The sequence below is a fragment of the Drosophila gunungcola genome, unplaced genomic scaffold (assembly GCF_025200985.1).
Source record: "Drosophila gunungcola strain Sukarami unplaced genomic scaffold, Dgunungcola_SK_2 000024F, whole genome shotgun sequence".
NCBI classification, from domain to species: Eukaryota; Metazoa; Arthropoda; class Insecta; order Diptera; family Drosophilidae; genus Drosophila; species Drosophila gunungcola.
Window position 1 is genome coordinate 472,675 of NW_026453203.1, and position 16,973 is coordinate 489,647.

At 35.7% G+C, this 16,973-nt stretch overlaps 1 long non-coding RNA gene across 5 annotated transcripts; it reads right to left on the reverse strand.

The window, feature by feature from the left end:
• Window positions 1-721: 721 nt before the first annotated feature.
• On the reverse strand, window positions 722-8,064 carry LOC128263864 (uncharacterized). 5 transcript variants are annotated; one of them, XR_008268548.1, is made up of 5 exons: window positions 7,430-8,064; window positions 7,118-7,369; window positions 3,230-3,386; window positions 2,918-3,169; window positions 722-1,492 (listed from the first exon to the last, which is right to left on the reverse strand). It is a non-coding gene; the product is annotated as an uncharacterized LOC128263864 (long non-coding RNA). The 5 variants fall into 5 exon arrangements; XR_008268551.1 differs by lacking the exon at window positions 722-1,492 and having other exon boundaries at window positions 1,544-3,169; window positions 7,430-7,586; window positions 7,777-8,064; XR_008268550.1 differs by lacking the exon at window positions 722-1,492 and having other exon boundaries at window positions 1,544-3,169; window positions 7,430-7,676; window positions 7,777-8,064.
• Window positions 8,065-16,973: the final 8,909 nt, after the last annotated feature.

Sequence of the window (16,973 nt, forward strand, 5' to 3'; positions counted from 1 at the left end):
ATTCCTTTATCTGAAGAGCCTGCTCATCTAAGCGCTGGTTAATGAGGACCATGAGAGTTGATGATGATGGGGTAGGTACATCTGATTCTCTGACCTTTCTTTTCAGTTCAGTAATGTTTAAAGTTCCAGCTTCCACCCGTATTTATGTAAAGTAGTTAGGCGGTTAACAGTAGCACTGCTTTATCTGTGTTGACTCCTTGCAGTCAAAGGGGTACAACTGCTTGATTGGTTGTAATCCGCTAAACTCTCATTAGCTCCAAACAGTTGCACAAACAACAACCAAAGCGTTTCCGGGCTATCGATGGTGCATGACTACTGTGCTCTTTAAACTATTGCAATTCATCTGCGATTTTCGTCAGCCTGCCAATATCAGTTGCAAGATAAACTTAATGCTAAATTATCTCGTCATCAGAAAAGTTGATCGAAATGGGTGGTGCTTAAGGATAAGCTTTTCGTTAGTATTTAAATAAAGTAAGCCCAGATTATCACTTTTTGATTAATCCCACACTTCCAATAGTTCTTTCAAACTCCCAAGCATACGACCTTTTAAAACTTTTCGTTTTACGTTGCTGACCGCCTTCTGTTAGAAAGACCTATAGTGCAAAGTAAAATTTTTATTTAAATTTTCACTGCCAGCAAGTGCAGTTTTCAATTAAATAAACTTAGTGATCGTTGGGAAATATTATATATTATATTTTTTTACAGTATAATTTAAAAAGATATTTTCAGGATTTTGGGTGCCATTTCAAGGCACCCAGTTATACCCTTAAATCTAAGCGATATATTGCCTTATCATGGTTGCGCATTTGCAGCCGGATAGCTGCTATTTAAGTTAAACCCGTCCATAGGAAGAAACGTGTCCAAATGTTTTGGCGCATCCCCACCTTCTACCAATCAAACAGCTGGAACCAGCAAGTGTGACTATCCTTGAATACATAGCACATTAGCTCGTGTTGCAAGAACCAGCAACCATGTTATATGCTACAAACGTCGTACGCGTAATCAAGTTACATCCTGGAAACGACAACTTAGTTCGTGTATTCTCTTTAATAACGGCATCCGGTATATACAAAAATTTGTTGCCTGCCTATGACAAAGAGCACCGAAACCGACGACGCAGAATTTCCATGAAATCGCTAGCACCTACACCACACCTATTTCGTTGCAGCTACTGTTCCAAGTCGAGCGGTAACTCACTTGGTTTGATAGTCCCCAGGGCAGACCTTTGCTCATATTTGATACATTTCATTTTTGACAGCTGTCACAACAGACCCTTTTAATGTGTTCATATTCTTGATCAGCATCACCAGTAGCTAGCCATGTCCGTCCTTCTGTCCGTCCCTTTGTTCGCTGTCTGTCCGTCCGTCTGATTGTCTCTATGCAATCTAGTCTCTTAAGCTTAAAGCTATCTGCTTTGTAAGGCAATCTTTTTTTGAACACTCATCAGCCTTGGGTTGAGCATCGGAAGTTGCAATTACACTGGATCGCGAGGCTGAAAAAACACACAAAGAAATATCTTTTTTTAGGAGCATAAAGCTTTAAATAAAAGTTGAACAAATAAAAACCAAACCTGATTATGAACCTTTGACACATAAATATTATATTAGTATATTTCGACTTTTTCTAAGTATTTTTTGTAAGCTTTTTTTTATTAAAAAAATGTACAATGATTATGTTCGGTCCCTGCTCCTAAACATGCAGTACCGAACATAATTTGGATACTTGACTATATGAACAAAAAAACTATAGTTTTAACATATTTGAACGGTACTTAGTTTCAGATTTTTTTAAAAATGTCTCTTCATTATGTTATTTGTGTTTTCCTCGCGAACACGATAACTGCCCACTATGCTAACAGGGCCCCTCTTGTTTGCACTGTTCATAGTGCATCAAAGTTCAACAATATAATATAAAAGCCCACCCCAGCTAAGTCATTCCACAGCTCTGTCCACTCTTTAATGCCTCCATAGACCTTGGTCATATTTCAGTCCCTTGGAAAAGTGCTCTAGTCACAATGGTATAAAAAAAGGAAAAGAACTGTGCTTCCCGGAATCCTATAGGCCGATTAGTCTCCTATCCATTTTTTCCAAGGCTTTCAGGCTATTAGCTATAAACGCGTTTGACGAAGCACTTCCAGACATCCAGTTCGGCTTTTGTTGTCGTGATTGTTGTGTTGAGCAAGTGAAAAGAGTTGTTAATCATGGTCTGGTTGCTCTAGAAAATCACAAATACTGCTCAGCCGTTTATCTTGATGTTCTACTGGCCTTTGACAGGGTCATTTCTACAAACTATTGCCACTTTTGCCCGAGGGATTTTGGAAGCTAATTGTGTCATTTTTGGATAAAAAAAGAGTTTGCTTTAGAAATCCACGGACTTCGATCTGAACTATGCCCTATTCGCGGTGGGGTCCGGCAAGAAAGCTTCCTTGGACCGGTCCTCTACAAAGTTTATACGTCGGATCTTCCAAACCCAGTTGCTCGCGGTACACTCCTGGCCAACTATGCAGATGACACTGCATTTCTTGCAGCTGGAAGTACCCCTTCGTCGGCCTTTTGGCGTGTTCAGACATTCTTGAACGAAATTCAGTTTTGCGCACTTGCAGTCGGATAGCTGCTATTTAAATTTACCCCGTCTAGAGGAAGAAACGTGCCCAATACATTTAGAGTAGCGGATCCACAACCCGGCGACAATTGCTGTGCTGAGCGGTTAAGAACAGCACTCTAACCCGGAACCGCTTTTAAACTGCTCCAAATGATTCCCGGCAGATCCCGTCAAGGTGTAACAACACCATAATCGGAATATAAGCCGCTCTGAATTATGTGCCGCTACCTACAAACGTTTTAAGTTCTATAGTAATCTTGTAAAAATGAAATTAAAAAAAACTATATCTTGTTTCGATCGGTTGCTCAATGCTTACATCCGACCACTCTCTGTACCGCTGCTGCTCTTCAACGCTTACACGCTCTCTGCTCTGCTGCTTCTCTGATGTTCTACGCTTACATCTGACCGCTCTTCACCCCGCTGCGGCTTTAACGTTTATACGGTGTTATCTGCTCCGCTGCTGTTAAGCGCTTGCAGCTGTTGCCCAACATTTCTCGCTTACGGTCGAGGCAGATACGGATGCGCACATACTACACCCGCGCTCCTCTCTTTTTCTGTGCACAGTGACCTGATAATTAACCAATGCGAGTATAATGTGTATGTATGTATTATTAGTGGCGATACCTACCTCATCTGCTGGTTATGTGATAACTGTTCGCATGTTAAGTGTGCTGGAGCTGGCTTCACGGCCGGGTTGGGGATTTAAACCTGTCCCTTTAAGTGGTGTTCCGAGAAGTAACCGTCCTAGGAATAGCGAGACGACTTCTGATGTCTCTGGGATTCCTCTGAGAGGGGTTATTCAAAAATCAATATTCGTGACGAGACTTTATCCCGAAGCCACTGACGAGGATGTTATTATCTTCCTCTGTGAGAAACTGCAGAAGCGCAATATCTCTTCTTTAATAATTCGTATCACTGATTCCTATTTCTCTAAGGCACTTGATTCTACACTTTGGCCAGTTTATACTTTATTACCTGAGTATCTTTAGAAAAACCAGCCTCGTGGCTCAAATTCAGCTGTTTCAAAAAACTAAGAAAAACAAATCTGTCAATTTTATACCAAAATGTGCGAAACCTACTGGGTAAACTGAGTAAGGTGTATTTTAATAGTCTTTCCACCGATGCCGACGTCATTGCTTTAACTGAAACATGGCTAAACTGACCGCATATCCCTGGGCGGTGGCGTATTAATTGCAGTTCACAACTCACTTTCATCGGATATTTTTCCTTTTGAAAACCCACCTTCCATTGAATTCGTTGCAATTAAAATTAATATCAATAACAATTATATCTGATACTTCTCTCTATTTTATGCCATTCAATTAGTATCCTCTTCCATTGCCGATAAGGACCCCCTAATTATAATGGGAGATTTTAGCATATCTAACGTGTCTTTGATCTCTTCATTGGACTCCAAACTCCTTGTCTCTGGATCAGATAAACTTTGTTAAGAACCATATGGATAGACTTCTTGACTTAATATTTGTTAATAACGACACTCTCGCAAATGTCCTCAGAAGCCCTCCCTTTTCTTTGCCTGAAGACCCCTATCATCCAACCCTGTTGTTGATTGTTGAGATCGTTGCAGAAATTCAGACTAAGGCGGCCTTACGTGTAAAATGTTTCCGCAATGCCAATTTTGTTGGTTAGCACTTGAGTGCTATCGATTGGTCCTTTTTAAAATCATGTAATGATCTAGTAGCTGCAGTGTCATCCTTTAATTTGACATTGCAGTCGTCGATCAATCTTTTCGTTGCTGAGGTATCGGTAAGTGACGCTTCGAACCCCCCATGGTTCAATAGGCACTTGTCTTACCTCAAAAATAAAAAATCGAGGTGGTATAAAAAATACTTAAAATCCAATTCTGCGCTGGATTTTTCCAATTATGTCACGCCCCGTATGCTGTTCCTAAACTTTGTTATGAATGCTACATCGCTCAATGAAGAGAAAACATTCGTAATGCTCCGAAAAGTTTTTACTTATTTGTAAACTCCAAAAGAAAATCAAATGCGTATCCCTCATCTTTGTATTTACACAACTGAACTGAATCATCATCTTTAGACATTTCTAATCTTTTTGCAAACTTTTTTCAGTCAACCTACTCCCATATGATCTGCCCTGCATCAACGATATTTTTGTTCCTCAATTTGAAGTTAGCGATGTTCTTAAAGCCCTTCTGTCGCTGGAAACGTCCTATTATGCGGGCCCTGATAACATTCCTAGCTGTGTACTTAAAAATTGTGCCGAAGCTCTGTCTTGGCTAATCTTTTTTCTATTTAACTTATCTTTATTATCTTCAGAGTTCTTGAGAATCTGGAATGAATCTTTAATAATTCCAATTCATAAAAAAGGCTCAAGGTCCGATGTCGAAAATTATCGTGGTCGACTACTACTAATCTTCTTGAATTTTCTTCACTCATCCACCGTAGTTTCCTAAATAAATGCCAAACTGACGTTATTTTTAATGACTTCAGCAAGGCATAAGATTCAGTAAGCCATAGCCCTCTCCTTCATAAACTATCTCTTCTTGGTTTTCCACCTAATTTACTTAACAGGATTTCGGCCTATCTTTCAAACGCGTTCTCTTCAATAAACAACTTTCACCGTCGTAAATGTTTTTTCTGGTGTACCCCAAGGAAGTCATCTGGGGCCACTTTTCATTATTTTTATACCCTTGCAGAGGGTATTATAATTTCAGTCAGAAGTTTGCAACGCAATGAAGGAGATATTTCCGACCCTATAAAATGTATATGTTCTTGATCTGCAGCACTAGACCAGTCGATCTAGCCATGTCCGTCTGTCCGTCCGTCTGTCCGACTGTCAGTCTGTCCATCTGTCCGTCCGTTTCTACGCAAACTAGTCTCTCAGTTTTAAGGCTATCTGCATGACAAGTTCCCAAAAGTTGTCTTTCTATTGCAGGTAGTATATAAGTCAGAACGAGCCGGATCGGACGACTATAGCACATAGCTCCCATAGGAACAATCGAAAAAATAAATTTAAAAAAGTTATAACTTTGCTGCTTTTTAATTTTTTTTTAAGTTCTTCGACATATAGTAATGGTTAAATATTTTAGAAATACAGTTTTAATTTTATCAAAATTGGACGACTTTATCATATAGCTCCCATTGAAATAATAAAACAAGAAAGGAAGCAAACTTCGGCAAGCCGAAGTTTATATACCCTTGCAGCTATTGCAAGAATTAAATATTTTTGAAAACATTAAAATTATGATTTACCTGCGTATATGTCTGAAAACATTGAAGCAATGATGATTTGCAGCTCATTATTAGGTAGTTATTTTATATAATTTTATTATTTCTATTGGAGCTATATGATGTAGTCGTCCTATTTTGATGAAATTTTAACCGTAATTCTGAAATATTTATCCATTACTATATGTCGAAGAACTTATAGAAAAATTTAAAAACACCAAAGTTATAATTTTTTTTTATTTACTTTTATGATTGTTCCTATGGGAGCTATATGCTATAGTCGTCCGATTTTGATGAAATTTAAACCGTAATTCTGAAATATTTATCCATTACTATATCTCGAAGAACTAAAAAAAAAATTAAAAAACAGAAAAGCTATAATTTTTTTTCATTTATTTTTATGATTGTTCCTATGGGAGCTATATGCTATAGTCGTCCGATTTTGATGAAATTTAAACCGTAATTCTGAAATATTTATCCATTACTATATCTCGAAGAACTGCGTTTGACAAAGCACTTCCAGACATCCAGTTCGGCTTTTGTTGTCGTTATTGTTGTGTTGAGCAAGTGAAAAGAGTTGTTAATCATGGTCTGGTTGCTCTAGAAAATCACAAATACTGCTCAGCCGTTTATCTTGATGTTCTACTGGCCTTTGACAGGGTCATTTCTACAAACTATTGCCACTTTTGCCCGAGGGATTTTGGAAGCTAATTGTGTCATTTTTGGATAAAAAAAGAGTTTGCTTTAGAAATCCACGGACTTCGATCTGAACTATGCCCTATTCGCGGTGGGGTCCGGCAAGAAAGCTTCCTTGGACCGGTCCTCTACAAAGTTTATACGTCGGATCTTCCAAACCCAGTTGCTCGCGGTACACTCCTGGCCAACTATGCAGATGACACTGCATTTCTTGCAGCTGGAAGTACCACTTCGTCGGCCTTTTGGCGTGTTCAGACATTCTTGAACGAAATTCAGTTTTGCGCACTTGCAGTCGGATAGCTGCTATTTAAATTTACCCCGTCTAGAGGAAGAAACGTGCCCAATACATTTAGAGTAGCGGATCCACAACCCGGCGACAATTGCTGTGCTGAGCGGTTAAGAACAGCACTCTGACCCGGAACCGCTTTTAAACTGCTCCAAATGATTCCCGGCAGATTCCGTCAAGGTGTAACAACACCATAATCGGAATATAAGCCGCTCTGAATTATGTGCCGCTACCTACAAACGTTTTAAGTTCTATAGTAATCTTGTAAAAATGAAATTAAAAAAAAACTATATCTTGTTTCGATCGGTTGCTCAATGCTTACATCCGACCACTCTCTGTACCGCTGCTGCTCTTCAACGCTTACACGCTCTCTGCTCTGCTGCTTCTCTGATGTTCTACGCTTACATCTGACCGCTCTTCACCCCGCTGCGGCTTTAACGTTTATACGGTGTTATCTGCTCCGCTGCTGTTAAGCGCTTGCAGCTGTTGCCCAACATTTCTCGCTTACGGTCGAGGCAGATACGGATGCGCACATACTACACCCGCGCTCCTCTCTTTTTCTGTGCACAGTGACCTGATAATTAACCAATGCGAGTATAATGTGTATGTATGTATTATTAGTGGCGATACCTACCTCATCTGCTGGTTATGTGATAACTGTTCGCATGTTAAGTGTGCTGGAGCTGGCTTCACGGCCGGGTTGGGGATTTAAACCTGTCCCTTTAAGTGGTGTTCCGAGAAGTAACCGTCCTAGGAATAGCGAGACGACTTCTGATGTCTCTGGGATTCCTCTGAGAGGGGTTATTCAAAAATCAATATTCGTGACGAGACTTTATCCCGAAGCCACTGACGAGGATGTTATTATCTTCCTCTGTGAGAAACTGCAGAAGCGCAATATCTCTTCTTTAATAATTCGTATCACTGATTCCTATTTCTCTAAGGCACTTGATTCTACACTTTGGCCAGTTTATACTTTATTACCTGAGTATCTTTAGAAAAACCAGCCTCGTGGCTCAAATTCAGCTGTTTCAAAAAACTAAGAAAAACAAATCTGTCAATTTTATACCAAAATGTGCGAAACCTACTGGGTAAACTGAGTAAGGTGTATTTTAATAGTCTTTCCACCGATGCCGACGTCATTGCTTTAACTGAAACATGGCTAAACTGACCGCATATCCCTGGGCGGTGGCGTATTAATTGCAGTTCACAACTCACTTTCATCGGATATTTTTCCTTTTGAAAACCCACCTTCCATTGAATTCGTTGCAATTAAAATTAATATCAATAACAATAATATCTGATACTTCTCTCTATTTTATGCCATTCAATTTGTATCCTCTTCCATTGCCGATAAGGACCCCCTAATTATAATGGGAGATTTTAGCATATCTAACGTGTCTTTGATCTCTTCATTGGACTCCAAACTCCTTTTTGCCGAAAGCCAGCACGACTTTATCGATGGCCTGACGGACTTGTCTCTGGATCAGATAAACTTTGTTAAGAACCATATGGATAGACTTCTTGACTTAATATTTGTTAATAACGACACTCTCGCAAATGTCCTCAGAAGCCCTCCCTTTTCTTTGCCTGAAGACCCCTATCATCCAACCCTGTTGTTGATTGTTGAGATCGTTGCAGAAATTCAGACTAAGGCGGCCTTACGTGTAAAATGTTTCCGCAATGCCAATTTTGTTGGTTAGCACTTGAGTGCTATCGATTGGTCCTTTTTAAAATCATGTAATGATCTAGTAGCTGCAGTGTCATCCTTTAATTTGACATTGCAGTCGTCGATCAATCTTTTCGTTGCTGAGGTATCGGTAAGTGACGCTTCGAACCCCCCATGGTTCAATAGGCACTTGTCTTACCTCAAAAATAAAAAATCGAGGTGGTATAAAAAATACTTAAAATCCAATTCTGCGCTGGATTTTTCCAATTATGTCACGCCCCGTATGCTGTTCCTAAACTTTGTTATGAATGCTACATCGCTCAATGAAGAGAAAACATTCGTAATGCTCCGAAAAGTTTTTACTTATTTGTAAACTCCAAAAGAAAATCAAATGCGTATCCCTCATCTTTGTATTTACACAACTGAACTGAATCATCATCTTTAGACATTTCTAATTATTTTGCAAACTTTTTTCAGTCAACCTACTCCCATATGATCTGCCCTGCATCAACGATATTTTTGTTCCTCAATTTGAAGTTAGCGATGTTCTTCAAGCCCTTCTGTCGCTGGAAACGTCCTATTATGCGGGCCCTGATAACATTCCTAGCTGTGTACTTAAAAATTGTGCCGAAGCTCTGTCTTGGCTAATCTTTTTTCAATTTAACTTATCTTTATTATCTTCAGAGTTCTTGAGAATCTGGAATGAATCTTTAATAATTCCAATTCATAAAAAAGGCTCAAGGTCCGATGTCGAAAATTATCGTGGTCGACTACTACTAATCTTCTTGAATTTTCTTCACTCATCCACCGTAGTTTCCTAAATAAATGCCAAACTGACGTTATTTTTAATGACTTCAGCAAGGCATAAGATTCAGTAAGCCATAGCCTTCTCCTTCATAAACTATCTCTTCTTGGTTTTCTACCTAATTTACTTAACAGGATTTCGGCCTATCTTTCAAACGCGTTCTCTTCAATAAACAACTTTCACCGTCGTAAATGTTTTTTCTGGTGTACCCCAAGGAAGTCATCTGGGGCCACTTTTCATTATTTTTATACCCTTGCAGAGGGTATTATAATTTCAGTCAGAAGTTTGCAACGCAGTGAAGGAGATATTTCCGACCCTATAAAATGTATATGTTCTTGATCAGCAGCACTAGACCAGTCGATCTAGCCATGTCCGTCTGTCCGTCCGTCTGTCCGACTGTCAGTCTGTCCATCTGTCCGTCCGTTTCTACGCAAACTAGTCTCTCAGTTTTAAGGCTATCTGCATGACAATTTCCCAAAAGTTGTCTTTCTATTGCAGGTAGTATATAAGTCAGAACGAGCCGGATCGGACGACTATAGCACATAGCTCCCATAGGAACAATCGAAAAAATAAATTTAAAAAAGTTATAACTTTGCTGCTTTTTAATTTTTTTTTAAGTTCTTCGACATATAGTAATGGTTAAATATTTTAGAAATACAGTTTTAATTTTATCAAAATTGGACGACTTTATCATATAGCTCCCATTGAAATAATAAAACAAGAAAGGAAGCAAACTTCGGCAAGCCGAAGTTTATATACCCTTGCAGCTATTGCAAGAATTAAATATTTTTGAAAACATTAAAATTATGATTTACCTGCGTATATGTCTGAAAACATTGAAGCAATGATGATTTGCAGCTCATTATTAGGTAGTTATTTTATATAATTTTATTATTTCTATTGGAGCTATATGATGTAGTCGTCCTATTTTGATGAAATTTTAACCGTAATTCTGAAATATTTATCCATTACTATATGTCGAAGAACTTATAGAAAAATTTAAAAACACCAAAGTTATAATTTTTTTTTTTTTACTTTTATGATTGTTCCTATGGGAGCTATATGCTATAGTCGTCCGATTTTGATGAAATTTAAACCGTAATTCTGAAATATTTATCCATTACTATATCTCGAAGAACTAAAAAAAAAATTAAAAAACAGAAAAGTTATAATTTTTTTTCATTTATTTTTCCGATTGTTCCTATGGGAGCTATATGCTATAGTCGTCCGATTTTGATAAAATTTAAATCATAATTCTGAAATATTAAACCATTACTAAATGTCGAAGACTAGTTTGCATATAAACGGACGGACAGACGGACGGACAGACGGACAGACGGACGGACAGACGGACATGGCTAGATCGACTCTACTAGTGATGCTGATCAAGAATATATATATTTTATAGGGTCGGAAACGTCTCCTTCACTGCGTTGCAAACTTCTGACTGAAATTATAATACCCTCTGCAAGTGTATAAATATATAAAATAACTAATTATTGAGCTGCAAATCATCATAGCTTCAATGTTTTTAGACATATACGCAAGTTAATCATTATTTTAATGTTTTCAAAAATGTATTAATTGTTAACCGTTTCGAGGTCATGATGTTGAAAAAATATCACAATTTTTTAATTTTGGTTATTTGTCAATATATTTCGGATGCTCTTCGGCAACCGTCTTCAGGACAACTATAAAATAATAACAACGATTTTAATATTCTTAACAAACACAAAACAATATACATTTGACATACATTTAATTTACACGTCTGCGTCCGGTGACGTGGAGTTCTTAACTAATTTTTCCTTCCCTAGTAAATGTCTATATAAATGAGCGCAATTGTCAGTGTCCGTTTTGTTTTTCATCCGTATACAGACACACGGATGAACTACAAAACGGGTGTTTTTATGATATGTAGCATTTCTATGGTGAATCAGACAAAGGTAACAAAACGGTAGCTGTTCATAGCTGATCATAGATGACTACAACCAAAAAATGAAGGACATATTAAACGATATGAACACATACAGGACATTAAGGAAAGACCCCACCACTAGACTACAAACAAAAAAAAAACGAAATAGTGGACAAACTATCAAAAATGGAACTTATCTCAAGGATCGAAAGAAATAAGTTGACAACCACCACAGCATTACCACCACGAATATATGAACTACCCAAAATTCATAAAGAAGGAACCCCTCTACGACCAATCTGCTCCTCCATCGGATCACCATTCTATGCACTATGCAAATACATAATTGACATATTAAAAAACATAACAATAGACTCCAAATATAACATCAAAAATTCAGATGAATTCAAAGACAAAATCAACAACACATATATTGGCGACGATGAAAGATTAATTTCGTTTGACATAATTTCATTATTTCCGAGTATACCGACAGATCTAGCCCTGGATAAAATTAAAAACAAATGGACAATAATACAAAAACACAGTAAAATACCGCAAACAATATTTATGGACATAATAAAATTTTGTATTCAAGAAAACAGATATTTCAAATTTGAAAACAATTTTTACACACAATTAAAATGAAAGCCTATGGGATCGCCAGCCTCGCCGGTTATTGCAGATATTATGATAGAAACTCTCCTAGACAACACGTTAAAAAAAAAAAACAAAAACGACCTCCAAGATTACTGACAAAATACGTAGATGACCTGTTCGCAATCATTCAAGAGGATGACATTGAAACTACACTGACCATGCTCAACTCTTGCGCCAATAATATAAAATTTACAATGGAACTAGAAGAAACCGATCAATTAGCTTATTTGGACTCAGTAATAATAAGAAGTGGAAACAGATTAAAATTAAAATGGTACAAGAAACCAATTGCGTCCGGACGAATCATCAATTTTAACTCCAAACACCCAAAACAAATGATAATAAATACAGCTAGAAGCTGTATACAGAGAATGCTCAAAATATCAGACACGGATTACCACGAAGAGACGACTCAGGAGATAAAATCAATGTTAACAGACAATGGTTTCCCAAAACACATAATAAAAACATTATTATCGGAACACAAAACAACAAAACAAAACAGCGTTAAAAGCAATAAAAACACAAAAAAATGTCCCGGCATTATCCGAACGTGTAGCGAAGTTGGAATGCTACGACAAAGAAAACATAAGTATCGCACATAAACCACACCACACATTAAAATCTATATACAACAGAACAAAATCTAAGATAAATGAAATTGACAAAAAAGACGTGATATATAAAATAGGAACAACAAAATCGAAATTAAAAACTAGACTAGCACAGCATAAATCGGACTTCAAAGCTAGACACCATACGAACGCGCAAAAAACAGCACTCATGTCCCACTGTGCCAAGAATAATCACTCTCCGAACTTCGAAGAGGCGAGTATCTTATCACAAGAACAACACTATTCCAAACGATTCACCATAAAAATGCTACATATCATCAAAACGGACACTGACAATTGCGTTCACATATATCGACATTTACTAGGGAAGAAAAAAATTAGTTAACAACTCCACGTCACCGGACGCAGACGTGAAAATTAAATGTATGTCAAATTTAAATTGTTTTCTGTTTGTTAAGAATATAAAAATCGTTGTGATCATCCGAAATATATTGACAAATAACCAAAATTAAAAAATTGTGATATTTTGTCATTTGCCTCTACTCTCATGTATGCGTAAAAATTTGCCTATCATTCTCTGACCAAATGTCATACCTTCGCCTACAGTCGGACATTGATCAATAACAATTATGGTGTTCGAACAATGCAAATATATGTCCTTTTACCGGACTTCAGCCCACATACACTCTTAACATCTTGGAAACTCTACTTTAGAACGTATTACGCAAGTAACTGATATAGTTGTCCTATTTGATAGCAAGTTATGTTTCAAAAGCCATATTTCTGTCATCATTGGTAAATCTAAGGGTGTTTAAGCCTTCATAAAACAATGGGCCAAGGAGTTTGACGACAACAAAGACTCTTTACAATTCCATGGTTCGCCCTATTTTGGAATACTGCACATTAGTTTGGAGCCCTCAGTCCAAATGCAATTTTTATTATTTGCTCTTCGACAGCTGAATTGGGACCCGGTGAGGCGTTTGCAACCTTACTCTTCAAGGTTAATGTTAATTGATCTAAAGTCTTTAAAGCATCGTAGAATGTGCAGCGGAGAAATTTTTTTGCAAAAGCTTCTCATAGGTGAGGTGAATTCTGACCTCCTCCTTAGCTATATTAACATTGCTGTTCCCTCAAGATTTACTCGTACTTTTCGCCCTATTCACTTGCCAATTTGTAGATCCAATTTTGCCCTTCATGAGCCCATTCGGGTTTTGTTCAAATTATAATGCAGTATATCCTGCAATATCTTTGGAAAATAATATTGATCGGATATCATCAAACATTTATGCTTTTCTTGAATCATATAATATTTAGTTAGTTTAAGTTAGACTTATTTTAAGCATATATGTGTAAGTTAGCAGTTCATTGTTAACTATAAATCAATAAATAAATAAATAAGAAAGGTGAAAAAAGTAAAATACGGACCAAACAAATTTAATATCAGACACAATTTAAAAGAATATGAAATAAAACATTGTTTCTTATTACCAAATTCTACAATTATATTGGTACATTTCCATAAACAGAGCACACTCACAACACAAAAAATCTTTTGGACGTGGAAAACATATCTAAGTGAACTTTATATTATCTTTATTTTATATTATGTTTAGATTTTGTTATTTTGTGGTTATACTTGTAAAGTGTTTTAAAAAAGTTCCTTCTATTTCCTTTCGATAAATTTATTATTCACAATATTTAATGCATTTATAAAAACAAAAAAGATAAACATCTGCATAAAATCGAACACATATTGTCGTTCAATTAAACAAAGTTAAGTTAAGTTAAGACCTATCTAATTCTACTTAACTTTTTATAATAGTAAATTAAATTTTTCTGCGAAAATTTTACAAATTTTATAAAACGAATAAAAATGATTGAATATCTTGTTAATAATGTAGAAATGATATTCTAGGCTGTTTATAATTGGGGTCATGCATCATGCTGTAAAGAGAGGATGAGTTAGCGTCGCCGTTTATTAATGGAATCACCAAATAGTTTGTTTTGAAATTCGGTGATCATGGTTGGGTGGGCATACATAAGCCCGTGTAACTCTTGTGATTTTTATAGATTTAAAGTATTTGCGAGCAAGTAGCACAAGGACTCAATTGAACCCCACGTTCTACCGACTCTTGAATGCACCGCCCATCAGCTCGTGTTGCAAGAACCAGCCACAATTTTGCAGGTTATATGCTACAATAATCTTAATTAGCCTGGAAGACCTTCAATGGCGCAGTATAGGAAAGTTTCACTTAAAAGATATCAAACAATAATCCTAGTTCCAAGTTTGAATCTCACTAGTGCTGATTCATGTGATTTATCCCACCATTCTAACTCCCACGCATACGAGCATTCAAAACTTTCCGCTAAGCAATGATTAGATTTCTCATCACCCGGTCTATTACCTCGTGGCTGCCAAGTTATAAAGACTTATAGTACGAAGTAAAACTACATACAAAATTTTCCACTGTCAACACGTGCAGTTTTAAATTAAAAATAACAGAGTGATTCGTGGGAAATATTATCCTGCGCGTACCTAAACGTGTTTTCAAAGAATATTTTCTGGATTTTGGGTTCCGTTTTTACAAATAGCAAGAAAAGTTTCCAATACCTGGACCGGCTGGGAACAGCCCTCTGGACCGGAACCGCTTTCAATCAGCTTCACGGGATTCCAAGTAGATCCTGTCAAGGTGTAATCTCGTTAGGATCGGAGTGGCAACCACGCGGATTTGGGTGCCACTCCAGATAAGCGCTACAAGTTCATTTAGACGCTCAGTTGGCCGCGAAAAGGGCATTTGTATTTACGCTGCAAATAGGTTATAAGAAAAAAATAAGAAAACCTCATAAAGAAATTAACAGTACGCAATGCTGCGCCTAAAAAAGCATTTAAGCTTATATATATATTTTTTTGTAATATATTTTTTTGTAATATTTTTTGTGGTTATATTTTTTTTTGGTTATATTTTTTTTTGGTATGTTTCCACTGTGCCCTAGAGAGCTAAATAAATAAAACATGTGAAAGTGAAATCAAAAACAAAATTATATCTTACAAAAGTAAACGTAACATGGCATACAGTTAAAATGAAGTAAAGTAAAAGTAAAATACAAACAAAACTAATATAAATGAAAGCAAACTCAACTCATTGCGATTAAATCCCTCTTGCTTACCCATAAACACTAAAAATACGTCATAAAATTTATATAAGCAGAGCACCCTTTTGGAGGTGAGGAACATACATATTTTAGTGAACTTAAAACTAATTATTTTATATGTTCTTTTGTTTTAGTTATTTGGGGAATATAAAGTTAAAATGTTTATGACGTTATGTGAGCTGTGGATAAATCGGTTGTTAAAATGGGAATTTGTTTGCAAATTGGAGAGAAATGAGAAAACAAAATAAAGTGAATTAAATACAAAATATTATTATTATTATTATTATTATTATTATTATTATTATTATTATTATTATTATTATTATTATTATTATTATTATTATTATTATTATTATTATTATTATTATTATTATTATTATTATTATTATTATTATTATTATTATTATTATTATTATTATTATTATTATTATTATTATTATTATTATTATTATTAAACATAAATAATTGGATTCAAATTACTTGCACTCCAATTATATTTTGCATATATTCAATCATGATCAGAATTTCTAATTATATTTTGTATTACCTCTTTTTTTTTTATTTCAATAAATATATTTATTATTCACGAACTCTATATTTACGTATAATAAATACGCAAATAGATTGTTAAAGCATTAAAATTAATTGCCATGAACTAACATATGGGTAATTCTCTACTGCCGAATGCTACATTCGTACGCACTGAAACTAAAAAAAAAACAATTGTTTACCTAGTTTTCTTACTATTTTTACGAAAGGCGATTCTTTTAGTTTTTCATAGGCACTATTATTGGTGCTAAGACTTAGTTCGAGCAGTTGTTGGATTTCAAGATACTAACAAAAATATTAACGAAAATCTAAGCGATTGTAACGCTACACAGACAGATGTGACTTTATTGCAAACCGTTGATTTCAGCAAAACGTAATCGAAGATTTCAATGCAATTAATTTTAAAATGTTATAAATTCATCGTTCTTAATAAAGATTTTCCTTTGACCTTAAGTAGTTAAGTAGTCTTTTTTTAATGAATTTTATTCACTGTTGCACGCGAAATTTTCTTCCATCATACTTTTAATGTTGTTTTTGAACTTTTGAAGTAATTAGACCTGCTTAAAATGTATTTCAGTTATTTTCGTTTAAGTAAAACAAACAAAATATACATGCTTTGCATATCCTTCCATTTTTCTTTTTACTTAACTTTTAATGACAAACTTTAAATTCGTGTAGATCCCATAAACTAAATTCCATCTCCATTTATGTTGTTTTGCCTTCATTGTTCTCTTTCATCTACATTAAAAAAACATAAAAAACAAAAAAAAAACTAATTTTAATTTTTTGTCGACAAACTTTCAAAAAGTTTATAATTCGATGCACTGCTTATACTAAACCAAATTCTTTTTT